The 17,175-nt window shown below is 34.9% G+C and overlaps 1 long non-coding RNA gene and 1 pseudogene across 1 annotated transcript; one reads left to right on the top strand and one right to left on the bottom strand.

The window, feature by feature from the left end:
• On the top strand, positions 1 to 922 carry LOC136063632 (uncharacterized). The gene is made up of 2 exons (XR_010625255.1): positions 1 to 71; positions 415 to 922. It is a non-coding gene; the product is annotated as an uncharacterized LOC136063632 (long non-coding RNA).
• Positions 923 to 3,151: 2,229 nt separating this feature from the next.
• On the bottom strand, positions 3,152 to 5,804 carry LOC111996330 (cytochrome P450 716B1-like; annotated as a pseudogene).
• Between the last annotated feature and the right edge of the window lie 11,371 nt (positions 5,805 to 17,175).

Here is a 17,175-nt window from a genome sequence, read left to right as displayed (position 1 = left end):
TTCTTGAAATGTACAAGGAGGCAGGACTCTTTGATCCAATTGCTAGCTCTATTCAAGTCACAGAGTTTACGGTGAGTCCACCGAGATCAACTATTCTAGAGTAAGATGTCACCATTTGCAAACCCAGTATTTTGGATTATCAGTATATGATATTTAACAAAGAAAATGTAGTATATATTGAATGATGAGAGTTGTGTGGTTCTAACTTGTAAGGTTTGAGGATATCTTATGGCCATGGTAGATGACCACTGACACCCTTTACTTTCCTCAAGAATACTATAAAGGGAATTAGATTGTTTTAGATAATGTGGATGTCCATTCAAGACATGATCTTTATAGGTGATATGCAAGTAAACTCTTCCTTAGTAGTTTACATGTTCAATGTGTAATTATTTATTTTATTCACAAATGCAGATAAAAGATGCCTATATGCTCAATTTTTTCGAGAATAATTCAAGCCGCCTCCCAAAGTGGTGCAATGACGAAGACAATGTGAAGCTCCCTTTTTGTCAGATTCGAGGGAAGTATCGAATGGAGTTACCTGGATACAATTCCATGGAACCATATGCACATATGAATGAAAGATGTCCATCTCTGCCTCCCAAATACTTCAGACCGCAGAATTGCTAGAAGTCTCTGATTTTTTTTCACTCAGGAATTTGCATACACATTGATGACATCACGCCAGGCTCCAGCTCGGTGTACTCTGTATCGTATGGTTTGATATGATGGTATGAAAGATCCAAATAAAATGCTTTTGGATTTTTGTTGTAAATATGGTGATCGGACATTACCAATGCAATATGATGTCAACTAAATTATTTTTATTATTATTTTTTGGTGCGTGCCAAACATGTCTACTAAAAGTGTTGTAAAATATACGTCAGTGCAAGAAGATGAAGAGAAATATTCTTTAGTGTTAGATTCTTTTTCTTTCTTTAAATCCATCTGGAATTATCAATGTTACTTGTAATTTGTCCCTTTAAGCTACGCAGGACAGTTGCAACAATTTTTTGTGTCGGTGTATTTTTTAAAATTTTTGTTCAGTAAAAAGTTTATACTTCCGACTCCACAACAAAGTCTTTAACCTAAAGAGCTTGTTTTGTGCAGCTAGCCTTATGTTCTCATCTTAACTATTTTGAGTGCTTGTATGATAATATATATGATCATTCTTTCGATGAATGTAAAGGACAATAAATTTATTTATAAAAGAATTTATGTAATGGTACGTTAAATAACTTATACATTGCTAAATGAGTTTCCCATGTCCATAGAAAAAAAAAAAAATCATATGCTTAGGTGAATCATTTAAAAGTTTAAAAGAACCATATTATATCAATCTTCTAATTTCAAAATAACACTAGTTTTCAAACAATTTTGTTAGTTAGTACGTTTTCAAAACTATTTAGGAAACTAATATTTCGAGTGTAATAAACTCGATTTTGATATGCTAAATTGAGTACAATGAGCATGATTTCAACGCATCAAACTCAAGTCTAACAAACTCGCTTTCTGTCATATTGAAATCAAGTCCGTTAGACTCAATTTCTTTTAAATTCCTAGCCTCTCTAACTCAGTGCTCTCCATCACAGCAGCACATTTCATCAACAAACATCAAGCCCCAAGAAAATGAAGGAGCAAACCCAAAGACCCAGAGAAGAAAATGAAGGAATTAGAGACCCTGCCACCTAGGTTCAAACATCGCCGCCTCCTGGAGCCTTTGCCGTCATCACTTGGGTTTGTTATTACTCATTGTTCTATGTTTGTGGGTTTCTGTCTTCGTGAGTTGCTGCTGTGATGGAGTGAGTGAGAGACGTAGAGAGGGCTCTGTGATGGAGTGAGTGAAGAGGCAGTGTGCTACTGTGATGGAGTGAGAAAGAGAGACGGAGAGATAGAAAGCTAAGAATTTAAAAGAAATCAAGTCTGTAGAACTCGATTTCAATATGACAGAAAATTGAGCTCATTGTACTCGATTTATCATACCAAAATTGAGTTTATTACACTCGAGATATGAGTTTCCTAAATAATTTTAAAATGTGCTAACTAACAAAATTGTTTGAGAAATGGTGTTATCCGGCAATTTTGGTCAATCTTTAAATTAAACAATTAAAAATAATAATATTACTTTTTTTTTTCCATCTGTATTTTTTAATAAATTTAGATTTGAAATAGGTACTTTTGACCAAAACCTATCTTTTCCTATCTTTTCTCATCTTCAAGTAAGTGCACTGAAAGTTTGAAATGGATCAAAGTGGACTGAAATGGACTAAAGTGGACCGAATGGCCAAAATGGATTGAAGTGGACTGAAATAAATGGAAGTGGACCGAATAAACCGAAATGGACTGAATGGAACAAAGTGAACCAAATCATTAGCCACATCACCATTTTTTTTTTATTGATTTATTCTTCTAATTTTTTTATAATATCAAATATAAAGAATAAATTTTAGTTACAAAATTGATTGTAGCAAAAAAAAACCATACTCAATATATTTTCATTGAAGGTGAATTTTAACAAATCAACCATTGGATTACGTTTTCTTCTTATATTAGTCATGCTTGCAAAATTTCTAGAAAATTAAAAATCAATAATTATTTAAATTGCAAGCTTTTGTAACTTAAAATTTTGCATAAAATATAATCTTATAGATCATATAATAAATAATATCTAATTAGCACAAAATTTGGCATGTATATTAAGAACATAAAAAACATGTAATCTAACGGTTAGATTTTCGAAATATGTAGTAATATTAATGATATTAAGTAAGATTATAGTCTTCTGTTATAACTAATTTTGTAGTTAAACTTTGTCCATAAATAAAACCGTCCAAAATAAATGGTAAGATAACCGATAATGTGGCTCAATCATTATATGACAACATTCAATATTGTACTTTGACTTTTAAATATTATATAGATATAAATGGGAGCCGGGAAATCTCTTACATTAGATGATCTTCACCGCCCCCATCCCATCCACTTTTTTTTTTTTCAAGAAAGTATCATCATATATTAGATACGATTTCACAATTGAGAGAAATTTGATCAGTTGGGTAGCACACAGCCATGGGAACAGGAGCTTCCACTTTGATTCCACAATTACCTTTATCATTGCGGCATATGGAATTCCATATGCTGTAATGATTCTTTATTTCTTCTTGCCCGTAATCAAGCTTGATTGTATATTTGGGCTAATACTTATGGTAGTCCATTGCAATAGAGTATTCCCATTAAGTAATTACGATCCATAACAGAAATGCAAACTACATATAAAACAAGCGTGATGCAAGTTCAGTATTAACAATACTCTAGAGCTAAAATGGTTTCTTTGGCACAAGTTGGATTGGTAGTCCTTGCGTTGGTACTGGCATGGGATCCCTGCTGAAAGAATTGTCCGCGCATAGCTTCCATGTGAAGTGAGTTATGATGTAGTGAATTGTGACAAGGGTTTCGATTCTTGCAAACTCATATCCTGGACATGTTCGAGGACCTCCTCCGAATGCAACGAAACTGTAGGGTGGAACCGATGCTTGGTTTTCAAATCTACTTGGATCAAATTTTTGATGGTTCTGGGAATATGCTAGTGTCCATTTGGGTCATTGGCGAAACCAAGAATATCTGAACGTCACATGCAGAGTTCTCAGTTCTAAAATTATAGAAAGACTATTTAAGAGCAAGAAAAGATAGATGGCTGAGAAAAAGCAAGTAACCAATATGAGGATTTCACTTACTTGCCACCCCTTTGGAATCAGGAACCCACCATATTCAATATCTTTCAGAGCCTTCCTGAAGCCACCAAATACAGGAGAATGAATTCTCAATGTTTCCATTGCTACTCTCCGGGTGTACTTCATTTTGGCTAAGTCTTCCCATTTTAGAAACTCTCCCGAGGGCTTGCGCTTTTGGCTATCTCTTCCTGTTCTGCAAATTAAATCAAGAAGCAGCCTTAACATTTTCACAGAACTGGACCACATTAGTGTACCATTAGATGCATTGCAACCTTGAATTCTTTAAAATTATTATCATGGTTTAATTCCTTTAATACTAAATGCAGTCTAGTTTCTTCAAGATTCCGACAAAATGAAATATAAGGTGGGTTATTGAGTTAATTTATTATGCTCTCAATAATAGATTACAATTAATTGGCTTTGGAACTACTATGTTATATATTTGTTAATTACTTAATTTTTCTCCAAGTAACTTCATCTAAGTCAATTTTCATAACCGCGTTGAGATAGAGAGTCTAATGTGTATATACCTTGAAGAACAGCTGCATAAACAGCTGGTTCATTAGCTAGAAGCCGCATTGTGAAAGTAATTAGAACAGATTAAGTGTCATGTCCTGCCACCATGACAAGGATCACATTGTCCACAATCTCCTTCTCAGTTACTGCTTCTTCATTGTTCTCATTGCGGCTACTAAGCATGCGAGTGATAAGGTCTTGGCAAGGAGAAGCACCCTTTTGCTCAAGTTCCACCCTCTTCTCACGTATGAGCTCCTTCACCATGTTTCCGACCTTTGCACTTGCCTTGAGGCTGCGGCTGTAGCGAGTGAAGGGCAAGTTAATTGGAATCGACCATACCCCTTCTATCATCTCTTGGAAGCAAGTTACAAATCTATCTTTTCGAGCTCCTTGCTCTAGTCTGAATAGAAGTGAACAAATTATGTCGAATGCGAGAATCTTCTTGTGGGGTAACACCTATAAGCAATACACATTTTGTTAACATAATGTAGACTTTACATCTCTTGACTTGGCATTTTCTTATAATATTACAAATATAAAAATTAGTATAATTTCAGAAGGCAACACTACTCTTTCATTTTTTTATAGTTACAATATAATTTAAATCTATGATATTTGTTTTATGATGATTAATTTTTATCATCACTTTAAAATATCAATTAGAATTCAAGTTCCATATTTGATAATAGAAAAATTACTATTTGAGTTAATTGGAACCTTCACATACTAATTTTTGATTTAGTTCACAATTCTAAGTAGGAGCTCGCTATCAATACCATCATTCTATTTATTAGAAAAACATAGTTCGCTAATAATTTACGTAAGCAAGATTTTATTATTCCATGAAAATTCGCCATGAGGACTAGTTCCATTGGTGCAAAGTTTTTAAATTACTAAAGCATGCATTTATCTCATAAACTAATAAGATTCTAAACTAAGCCATGACCTTATTCCAATACAATTTTCTTGTCAGTTATATGCATTCACAAGTGCATGCCCTTGCTTATTTGGCTGTATATTAGATAATAATTCCAGGTTACAAATATTTTGGTAACATGATGATACGTACCTTGACCTGTGGCTTGCCTTGCCAATGCATCTCAAGATGCTTCTTGACTCCATCTATTTTTCCCGCGTACTGCTTTAATGATTCAGGCTTTAAGAATGATACAATTGCCCCTCTAACACGCTTGTGATCTTCACCACTCAATTCCAATATGTTCCGCTCTCCCAAAATCTTACGAGAAGACTGTGTTTGATGGCTAGAAAGCGCACTGCTATCACTAGTGAATACAAATTTGTTTGCAGCCTGTCCAGAAATAAAAACTGTTGGGTTGCCAAAGAGGCTTAGCTTTGATATTGGACCATACTTTCTGATTCTTTGTTCGAGACATTTTCCGCGGTGTTGGCACGCATGGCTCTAAGAAGGCCAAGACTTTGGCCTATTAAGGGTATTCCTAGTGAGCCTGGAGGCAGCCTTTTTGATGATCTTCTTCCCTTTGTAAGGAGAAAGAAGATGGGTATGAGGAACAGGGAGATAGCCAGGAAAATATTCATGATTTATGTGTGACTTTTGGTTTTTTGAAGTGGTGGGGGAAAATGAGAAAGCAAGATTGGTTTCTGAGAGAGAGAGAGTATGAGAAAAAGATGGGTTTGAGAAACTGTAAGACTAAATAATTAGAGAGAAGTAGATGAATTTCATTGACTATGATGTATAGAAGTTTTAGATGTTTGCAGGCTTTCTTTCCTTTTGTCTTTTGTTTGCAGGCTTTCTAGATGTTTCATAACTATGGTGTATAGAAATTTTAAAAAACCAAAGCCCACCTAAACTCTTCTTTGGAAATATATGCAAAGCGAACTAGTATATAGTGACCATTCATTAAAAATTGGACAAAAATTTCTTGTTACAAGGAGGGAGGAGCTATGTTGGAGCAACATTTCAGAAATGTGGCTTCCTTGGTTGATCAGATGAAAAAATTACTCATGGTAGATCAAAAATTTGTCATTTGATAAGTTTGATGAATCTTTGATGCCATAAGCATGAAGACAAGTCACGTCACGTTATTAATTCTGTTCTTTATCCAAAAAACCAAGTTCAAATATGATGATGCCGAAAATATCAACAATGAGTTGCACAATACTCGTACCCTCGAAACGACACATGCACAAAGAAAAGAGGACCTAACAGAGAGCACCGGTGTGGAGCCGGCCAAATACCCTCCGAAGGTCAAGTTAGAACTTCTTTCAACTCTAGAGTGCTAAAAAGGGGTTAATTATGCGTACCTCGATTTGTAAAGGTATTGGGGCTTTTATAGTAGTAGGGGGTTAACCTTTCTTCCTTGGAGCAGAAGTCTTTTTCATATAGGAATCCTTATGAGCGTAGATTGCGGAGTCCTTTCCTTATAGGAATCTATCATTGAGCGTGGTGGCCAAGTAAAGGTTTTATTGGAACCGTCGGCCTCCTACCCGTCGGCTTGTCTTGTTCCCTACGTTGATAAAAGGCTGTCAGCATTTTTGAACATAATTAGCCCTTAAGCTTTTCTCGGGTTTCCCTTACTGTCAGCGTGTCTTTTTCCGTCAGCGTGTTAGTCTTCAACGTCCGTCGTGACTGGCCCGTCAACCTGAGCAGAAAGCTGACGGGTTAAGCCCATGGTACTTGCTATGATTCTTCCTTATCAAAATAATACTAGAGTCTATCTCTGAGTGATTTTCTTTTCGGAAATGTGACTGATTAACCTCTTATCCTTTTCTATTAGTTCTGTTAATTAGGCTCAAAATTATATTTTCGTGGGTTTAGAATAGCTTGCTGGTATGGACTAGAATTGAAAGTTCATCCAATTAAGAAATTCCATTCGATACTTTCCTCGAATCTGACAAAAGGGTAGCTCCCCTTATCCCCATCATCGGCAGAACCACTTTGTCAGGCTGCTTGAATTATTCTCAAAAAAGTTAAGAGCAATCAGCATCCTTTATTTGCATTTGTGGCCAAAAAAGAAAAGCCTATGCATCCAACATGTAAACTACGGAAAAATCTCTCATGCGCTTGGCGCATGAGGTACTAGCTCATAAACTACATGGGAATAGAGTTTACTCGCATATAGCCTAAAACTAAAAGTATCACATCTTGAATGGGCACACCCCCCCCCCCCCCCCCCCCCAAAATTACATTATTTATAGCAAGCATATTCTCATGGCAAGAAGTAATTTAGAAGGAATTTCATGCATAGGATAATATGTACTCTCTTACTCACATCGTGTGGATTTCAATAGCTTGAGTCCATATGCTATAAAATGAAAGAGTATATCTCTTTCTTCTTCTTTCTATATATAAGAGAATTCATAAAGTTAATTATCGCATTTTTTACTTCCAAAAATAACTTTAATTTAATTAACTTATTTTTATTCATTAAATAAATAAATAAGATTAAAAACGATAAATCAGCTAAAATAAAAAATAAAAATAAAAATTCCACTATCCTCACACTTCCCTCTTCCCGCCCACTATCCCACGTTTCTAACCAAAATAAATAAAGGCTACCCACACGGTTCTTAAAAAAAAAATTACCCATGGTTACTATTAAAAAAAAAAATTCCATAAATTTATTTATAATAAAAATAAAAAAATAAAAAAAAATCTCGTCCTTTCATTTGTTCCTCTCTCTCCACTTTCCAATGTTGTGGAATGTATGAGAAAAAATTCTAATAACATTAGAATTCAAAAACTCTAAACTTACAATATTCCTTCAATTTATTCTTTATTATTTCATCCTATTTCTAACCAACATGATCTGCTTCCACATTTATTGTTCCATATTCTAAATTCTTCTTAATAGTTAGGTATGCCTTTCACCAAAATATATATACTACTTTATCAATTTAATTATATTGTACATTGTGCTTTCTCAAGTACATACACTGTGAATTGGTAGTTCTATGACCTTCTATTAACGTGAACTATACTAAAGATGTTATAGAAAATTTAATTATGAATGAAAAATTATGATACTAAACTCGAAAAGAAAAAAATGAGCCGCATCACACCATTTGTATTGTATTAGTCAATGTAATTATGTGATTGACTTTTATTGATAACAAATTTTACCTAGGTTTTTCTTTTTCTTTTTTTTTTTTAATTCTTGAATTTCAAGAAATTTTGTATTTAAGCTTTGACCCCAGCAGAAATTCTGGTTCGTTACTATCCGCCTGACAAACTTTTGGTAACATGAATGTACGTACCTTGACCTGTTAGCTTGCCTTAATTGCCAATGCAACTCAAGATTCAAGATGCTTTCTTGACTTGTTTATCCATCTTCCCCAGGTACTGCTTTAATGATTCAGGTTTCAAGAATGATGCAATTGCGCCTCTGACACAATTGTGATCTTCGATTACCACTGTTCCAATAAATTCAGTTCACCCAAAATCATCCGAGAAGACTGCGTATGCTGATTTGAAAGGGTGCTGCTATCACTAGTGAATACAAATTTGTTTGCAGCATGTCCATAAATTAATGAACACTTTCGGTTTGCCAAAGAGGTTTAGCTTTGATATTGGACCATACTTTTTGATTCTTTGTTCGAGCCATTTTTTCAGTGGTGTTGGCACGCATGGCTCGAAGAATGGCCTATCATGGGCATTCCAAATTTCCAACTGAACCTAGAGGTAGCCTTTGTAATGATCTTTCCCTTCGTTAAGAAAAGGAAGATGGGTATGTGAAACATAAAGAATAGTCAACAACATATTTATGATTTTTGTGTGGCTAATGGCTATGTTGTTGATGAGTTTGAGAGACTGAAAGACCTAATAAATAAATTCAGAGAAGGAACTGGGTTTCTTTTTTATTATATTTTTTGTTCTTTCTTTTGGGCATTCGTTTGTTGCCCCCTTCCCCTAGACTAGGTGTTCCAGAATTTTCTTCAGAAAGATATGTAAAGCAACCTTGTAATTACTCATGAGCACAAATCTATACTTAGCCAAAAGAAAAAATGAGCACAAATCTATACTCTACCATCCATAGCTCCTCGCCTAGTAACAATAACTTTTTCTCCAATTTTTAAATGAGCTTCACTTTATGCTCTACTAATCATGATATGTCATGTGTTTAATGCAAATATTTTTTCAATTTTAAACTTTCTTTTCAATAGTTAAAAGTTAAATGAGTTCTACTTTTTGTGATTTATTTTATACTCCACCAATCATGATATGTTATGTATTTGATTTATTTTTTTTTCTATTTTAAACTTTGGTTATTTTATAAATAAAAAAAAGTTAAATGAATACAAGATAGGCTGTGATTCACAAAGCATAAGGGGGAACAAAAAAAAAAAAAAAAAGTATAGATGATCAGTATTCAATGGGTAATGTTTTCATTTGCACAACCAAATATTTATGACAATAGTTGCTCTACCATAGCTCCTCCCCGGTAACAAAAATTTTTCTCTGATCGATGAGTTGCACTTTCATTTTTTGTGTGTTACTACCAAATCAGACTACAAATTAACAAATAGTATATATAATGAAAATAGATGTAAATGCCCACTGTATATTTTCTTGCTTGTTAGCTGCCAAAATAGCCAAATACCACTTTTTGTCGAAATAATTGGTGTTCTATCACTTTTTGCAAAATGTTTAACAATCTACCACTATTTTGAAACTCAAAATTATAAAACTTGAGTTTGACATAGATATTGTGTTTATGAAAATCGAGTTCCAAAAAAAGTAACATGGTGGCAAAAATTGATCTAACATTTTATAATTTATAAGTCCATGTGGAAGTTGAGTTCGAAATATAAAACTCGAGCTTTTGAAGATAGAGTTCTTTAAAAATTCGAACATTTAGAAGTAAGACAAGGGATTCGTTTTGATATAACTTATTGTTGGTGAAAGTTGTTAAAAACTAATTGTTGCTGAAAATACTGTAGCAAAATAATTTTTAAATGTATGAATAGTATCGTGGAATTCATTTTTAATATTTTTTAATAGATAAACAGTATATAAACAGTGCACGCACTGTCATGAACAGTATTTTTTGTCCCACAAAGTCAGCAAAAGCGGGCAAAAAAGAGAAAATGCACGGGACAAAACGCACCGCAACTATAAGCTCTATCCAAACCCTCACAAGAGCAGCTGAAACACGCCAATCTTTTAATCTTGTCTTGTCTCCCATATGCGTCTAGGACAAGTAGAAGTAAGACGAGCTATTGGAACAAAAGAAAAAAATAAATCAGGTGTGTAAGAGAGAAAAATGAGTAAGCCATGTAGGGAAGTAATGAGCCGGACCAATATATGGATCATGATCATCAAGGAAAGTAAATCTTGGATTTTCATCAAACAGGTCAAGAACATCAAGAAATTCTACAATAAATAGTGGTAGTGGTTGAGAGTCCATTGGACAGAGACTTGCTACAGCTACTGCAGCATTTGATTACTGCTAAACTACTACACTTCAGCTACACTACTACGGCTAGACTTTTGAAGATCGAGTTCATTAAAAATTTGAACATGTAGAAGTAAGAGAAGAGCAGCAGAAACACGCCAATCTTTTAGTCCTGTCTTGTCTCCCAAGTGCGTATAGGACAATTAGAAGCAAGACAAGAGCTATAGGAACAAAAGAAAAAAAAATCAGGTGTAAGAGAGAAAAATGAGTCAGGCATGTAGGGAACTAATGAGCTGGACCAATATATGGGACATGATCATCAAGGGAAGTAAATCCTGGATTTTCGTCAAACAGGTCATGAACATCAAGAAAATCTACAATAAACAATGGTACTGGTTAAGAGTCCATTGGACAGGCACTTGCTACAACTACAAAAGCAATTGATTACTGCTATACTTCAGCTACACTGCTAAGGCTAGGATTTTGAAGATCGATTTCTTTCAAAATTTGAACATGCAGAAGTAAGACAAGAGCTGCTGAAACAGGCAAATCTTTTAGTCTTGTCTTGTCTCCTATGTGCGTGTATGACAATTAGAAGTAAGACAAGAGCTGCTGGAACAAAAGAAAAAGAAATAAATCAGGCGTGTAAGAGAGAAAAATGAGTCAAACACGTAGGGAAGTAATGAGCTGGACCAATATATGGGTCATGATCATCAAGGGATGTAAATCTTGGATTTTCATCCAACAGGTCTTGAACATCAAATAAATCTACAATAAACAGTGGCAGTGGTTGAGACTCCGACAGAGACTTGCTACAGCTACAGTAGCAATTGATTTTTACTACACTTCGTGTCTATTTGGGAACAACTTATTTAGCTGAAATTGAAAATTTTTTGCTGAAAGTATTATATATAAAGCTAAAAGATAGCTAAAATAGTACAGTGAGACCTATGAATAATACCAAAATGTGCAACAAGACCTTTAAATAGTAGTAAAAATAAGCTAAATAGTAAAAAAAANTTTTTTTTTTTTTTTTTTTTTTTTTTTTTTTTTTGGCCCCATCACATGTTCAGCCCAGCAAAAGATCACATTTTACTCATTACTCGAGCTTATAGAGCTGGAGTTTCATATTACAAGGTAACCAATTTTTATAAACTGAGTCGCCTTTTTTAATTAAAATAGTCCACATCAGTAGGTGCCACCATGGCATATTTTTATAGAACTCGAGTTATATGTCAAATTCAAGTTTCAAAAAAGTGATAGATTACAAATATTTCGTAAACAATTGTAGAACACCAATAACTTCTGCCAAAAGTGGTATTTGGCCATTTTGGCCGCTTGTTAGCAATCTCCTCAACACGATAGATCAATGAGGGCATTTGAAACAAGCTTATTAAGGATAACATATACATATCATACTTTCAAAGACGTTAAGGAAGTCTAAGCAAAACTCCAAAAGCTTGATTCCATGGGGAACACAGAAAAAAGGGATCCCAACTATCCCATTCGTGCTCTAAAGTTTCGATGGCAATGGAAACAAGCTTATTCAAATTTCATAACATTGGAAGTGGGACCCATGCATCTTGGGGAGCAAGCATTTCTCCCCAAACCAATAATCAGAGGAGCATTTCCTACCGTGGCAACGGACACAATAAGGAAATTGAGAAGCCAAAGCATGCATGGAAAAAAGCAAACATATCTGTGCACTTAGATGCGCCAAACTTAGTGACAAAAGCCTTTCAGAGTTCCTAAAAATAGAGAACTCAATAGCTAAAATCCCTAAAGTTACTAAAGTTGGAACGATGGACACCACCCTAAGAGCATCACCATCAGATGTGGTAAATGTGCCAAATGCCAAATATTTGGCACATTTACCACACCAAACACCAAAATCTCCTTTTATCAGATGTGCTAAATCTCATAAAATTTGTCACATGTGAACAGTACCGTTGCAAATTTGCAACGGTACTGTTCACATGTGGCATAATTTTTATTGTTTTTTTATTTTGTTTTCTCTCTCTCCTCTCTCCTCAGATTATTCTTTTCTCTTCACTCTCACCGTTCCCTCTCACCTTTGTTCTCTCTCACCGTTCTCTCTCACCTCTGTTTTGTTGATCTTGATCCGTCGTCGCCGATCGTCGCCGATCCATCATCGTCGTCTCACCAGTTTCATTTTGCATTGTCATCGCCGATCTCTCCGGGCATCGTCATCGTCATCGCCAATCGGAATCGACATGGGCATCGACGTTGAGGTGAGATCGGAGAGTTCGTCACGATCGTGGGCATCGACGTTGAGGTGAGGTGAGATCTTGATCGTGGGTTGCCGATGTTAGTGGGTTTGGGTTGCCTGGGTTGCTTGGGTTTGGGTTGCCTGAGTTTCGTGGGTTTGGGTTGCCTGGGTTTTGATTGTGTTTTCTGGGTTTGAGTTGCTGTGCTAGTGGGTATTGCTCTGTTTTTAATGGGTTTTGGGGTGGATTGTTGATGACGGTGGTTGTGGTGGTGGTTTTATAGTAGATTGTGGCTGCCACGGTGGTGGTGGTGGCAGCGGTGGCGGCGGCAGCAGCAGTGTTGTAGATGTTTTTTATTGTGTTAAATATATTATTTTATTGTGTAATTTATATTATTTTAATGTGTAGTAAATATTATTTTAATGTATAGAATTAAAGTATAGAACATCTGATAAATGGTATGTTGTAAAATGATGTGATAAAATAATAAAGTAAGTCTTTAATGTGGTAAAATGGCATAAATTATGCCACAGCTGATAAAGATGCTAGAAAACCAGATCAAGCTGAACGCGGATGTGACAGTTAAGAAAGATTGATGCTGCCTAACAGTTTTCATGTTAGCGAGTGGCAAAAATGTTTGAAGCTTGAAGGCTTGGACAAGAATCATTTTGGCCTTGCGATGTCATGGTAGCGGAAGAGCTTGCATCAGCGTGGGCAGTATATCTCGTTTTCCATGAAGGGTAGAGATGCAGCTTTGGGGTCTGATTCATCTTCAAAAGAGGATAGCTTAGTGTTGTCCATGCAAACATAGTTGAAGATACGAGAATACTTCTTAGGAATTTTGCTATGTGCTATTTAATTGTTGTTGAGAAATGAGAATTCATGACACAATTGCTCACAAACTCAATCAATAGGATAGGGGAATTAGGTTCTTAGGAGCTCTACATCCATGATCCATCTAAATTTCTTGCTTCTTTTTTTAGAGCTCTGACAGCTGACTCTTGTGATGTTTCCTTTGGTTCTATATATGATTATCTTTTAAGGAAAATATAATCAGAGGTCAGGCTTTCCTTCTTTTTGGTCTACAACTCTATCAACTTATTAAAAGAAAAGAAAAGAATGAATGAAAGAAGAGGTTTGGAGGGAGAAAAAAAAGGGTAACAAGCATAAGCTTGGCCTGAAAGCAGGTCTCATTCAATTTCTAGGACCAAATCCATCTTTTGTGTCATACACAACCAACAGCTAGCAATACAACATAGATAAAAATCTATGAACAACCCGTAGAAGCATATAGATATGTGTGATCCATACAGCTCTGAAAAGTGATATATTAGGAAGAAATCCTCTACACCATTAATCGGCCTTGGCTGGGATATGGTTGCCACCAGTTGCAATTTTGTACAGATAAAATGCAGTCATGATAGCACTGCAAGAAAAGCCAAATGGCAAGCATATTAGCTGGGAGATTCAAATATATGTTGTATTGACAAGGAAAATCCAAGTAACTATATATCTATCAGGAACTCTTGTAAAAACTAAAATTTATCTAAATTGGTATTTCTCCCCTCAAAAATAGGATGGAGGGTAAGATACTAAGATCATCAGTTGAATACTACAATCAACTGACCAGAAGACTACATTACAGCTGGACAAAGATACATTCACCTTTAGAGATATAACATTTGACCGGTAGATGTTCGCAAGAGCTTTCAAGAAGAAGCACAGTTTAATTTGATGAATGTAAACTGCACTCACCACCAATAAGCAGCAGTTTTCATTTTCCATCAAATCATGTCAACTTTTTCCTAAAAGACAAGGTGGCTCCTAGATCATCATTTTCATGACACTAACTTATCCATGTCACATTCTACCATCTCATTTCAAATATCTTGACTCCTCAGAAGATACAAGGACACATGCAAAAATATCATGTGCTCCAAAAAGAAACTTACAACGGTTGCCTGGCACACAGGAACATTAATAAAAATTGCAAAATATCTAATAAGTCTCAACTTGTACTCTAGAGTACAAAATAACTTATTCAATTAAAACTAAAAGTTTTTTTTTAGTCATTCAAGACAATTTGCATGTTCAGAAAATGAGGGAGTCATGATTACAAATCATTGGCAATGACAGACTTTCAGCATTCTCATTTCAAATGGAACATCAGGACCCAAACTAATAACCACAAGAGCATGAATGCTTGTGGGATTTCAGATGTCCCCTACTTGCATGCACAACCCTTACTGAAACCAGCAAAGAGGTAATGATTAATGACTCAATAATAATAACTGTAATCCCCTATATGCAGAACCGTATTATCAATAATTCTAATTAGTAAGCAAAGCAGACACCCAATGGGTCTTGAACCCACATCCAAACTTCAGTCCCATTTGTAAGGGGAAAGTAAGTGATACTGAGGCTACAGCTCATTTGCTTCACAACCTGAACCACATCGCCATGCTAGAAAGGGAAGAATATGATATCATGGACGTGGCAATGGGATTAACTTGTGAAAAGAGTAAAATTCATCTTTCATTGAATAAATGCAAGATATTCAAATGAAAATTTAAATATATATAAAATAAAATAAAAAGGCAAACCAAATGCAAGAGATAGTAATAAATGAATTTTGGTGCATAAAAGCAGCATTATGATACTCATCATGTAGATGCTACATTAAGTTTCCACTAGTAGCGATATATTTAAAGTATGAAAAGCACAAATACTTAAAAGCAGAATTAATCCTCAACTTACCTGATACCAGCAACAACACCAGCTGGCATGATCTTAGAGGTTTGCATATAGCGCTGTGCCATGACCCATGTGAGTGCAGTTGCACAACCTGTTTTAGGGGCACATATCAGATCAAAATGGCTATTGGTTTTCAGTGAAGGATACAGCAAGCACAAAATCAGATTTGAAGAGGTTAGAAAAAGTAAAAGAAAACCACAGAAAGAATGGAAATGTGTTTTGCTTTTCGGGGTTGTCTTCTAATAATATCAGTTCAAATAAATTTAAAGCAAAAGAAAATAAAGGAATTGTGGTTTATTTTTGGTTTTTCTAAGAAAATCAGCTCCAGTAAAATCTGTTTTTGTGCATATGCACACATACATCATTTTACAAATCTTCCTCTCTTGAAATCGTTTTTTTTTTTTTTTTTTTAATAATTTTTTAAAAAATAGATTGTTGGAAAACAGGAATTACAAAATGTAAACAACAACAACCATAATATTTCTCGATAATCTAAACAAATCAGCTATTTTGCAACTTCACATTGCATTATAAGCTGATGGCTTGTCAAAAATAACAAAGTGAGGCCATTACTAGAAGCCACCTTCACTTTTTAATTGGTAAGTTATACATGCACCCAATGGGTTTTGAACCCACAACCTCCCCCTCCACTCTTATGCAAGGAGGAAGTACCATTTCAACTAGAGCTCGTTGGCACTAGAAGCCATCCATTATAATAATGAACATGATCCTTTGTGATTACGTAGCTACATATACTTTAACCCTGAGGAAAAGAAGAAGACCAGAGGCTTGCAAAGGAAAAACAAATTTCCTTCAAGCAGCCTATTACCAAGCTTAAGCCTACTTTCTTACGCTCTCTATTTTCTTAAATTCCTCTAAATTAGTAAATTTCCTTTTTTTCCCCCCAAAAATTTTGATGATTCTCTACATTTCCAGGTTGTGCTTAGTTGGGACAAAAGTGTGCTTCTGTAGTGGCCTCCCCTTGGAGACTTTTCAATTAATTTAAACATTTAAAAAAAAAAAAAAAAGATCTCTCTCTAATTGTACTCCATCATAGCCAAAATGATTAAAAGCACCAAATGTTACAACAATTTTGAACAGACAAAAATTGAAGTCTCCTAAAAATCAAAGTCTCCAAACTATACAGAAGTACAGAGCTTCAATTAAGACCAGAACATTTTAAAAACAAGATATTGAGGAAAACAAATAAGAACCCCAACACCAAACAAGAAGAAGAAAACAAAAAATCAGATTTCCTACACAGCTACCAAACCACAAACAACACAAATTTTACAATCCCAAACAAAACAAAACAAAAGCATAATCCCAAATAAACATAGACCCAGATCAGACTTTTTTCTCTACATTGACCTTCCACAAACTCACCATAAAAATAACATCTTGGACTCACTCGCAAATAGAAAAATTCTAGGAAACAAAGACCTTCCAATTCCCCAAAAGCAACAATCCTAAATAAAACATTAGATCAGACTTTTTCTCTAAATCTACCTTCCACAATCTTACTACAACTATTACATCGTACACCCATTAACAAAAACAACTTCATTTTCT

The sequence above is a fragment of the Quercus suber genome, unplaced genomic scaffold, assembly GCF_002906115.3.
Source record: "Quercus suber isolate HL8 unplaced genomic scaffold, Cork oak 2.0 scaffold_548, whole genome shotgun sequence".
NCBI classification, from domain to species: domain Eukaryota; kingdom Viridiplantae; phylum Streptophyta; class Magnoliopsida; order Fagales; family Fagaceae; genus Quercus; species Quercus suber.
The sequence above is the reverse complement of the archived record's forward strand: the minus strand, read 5'-3'. Positions and strand labels throughout refer to the sequence as shown.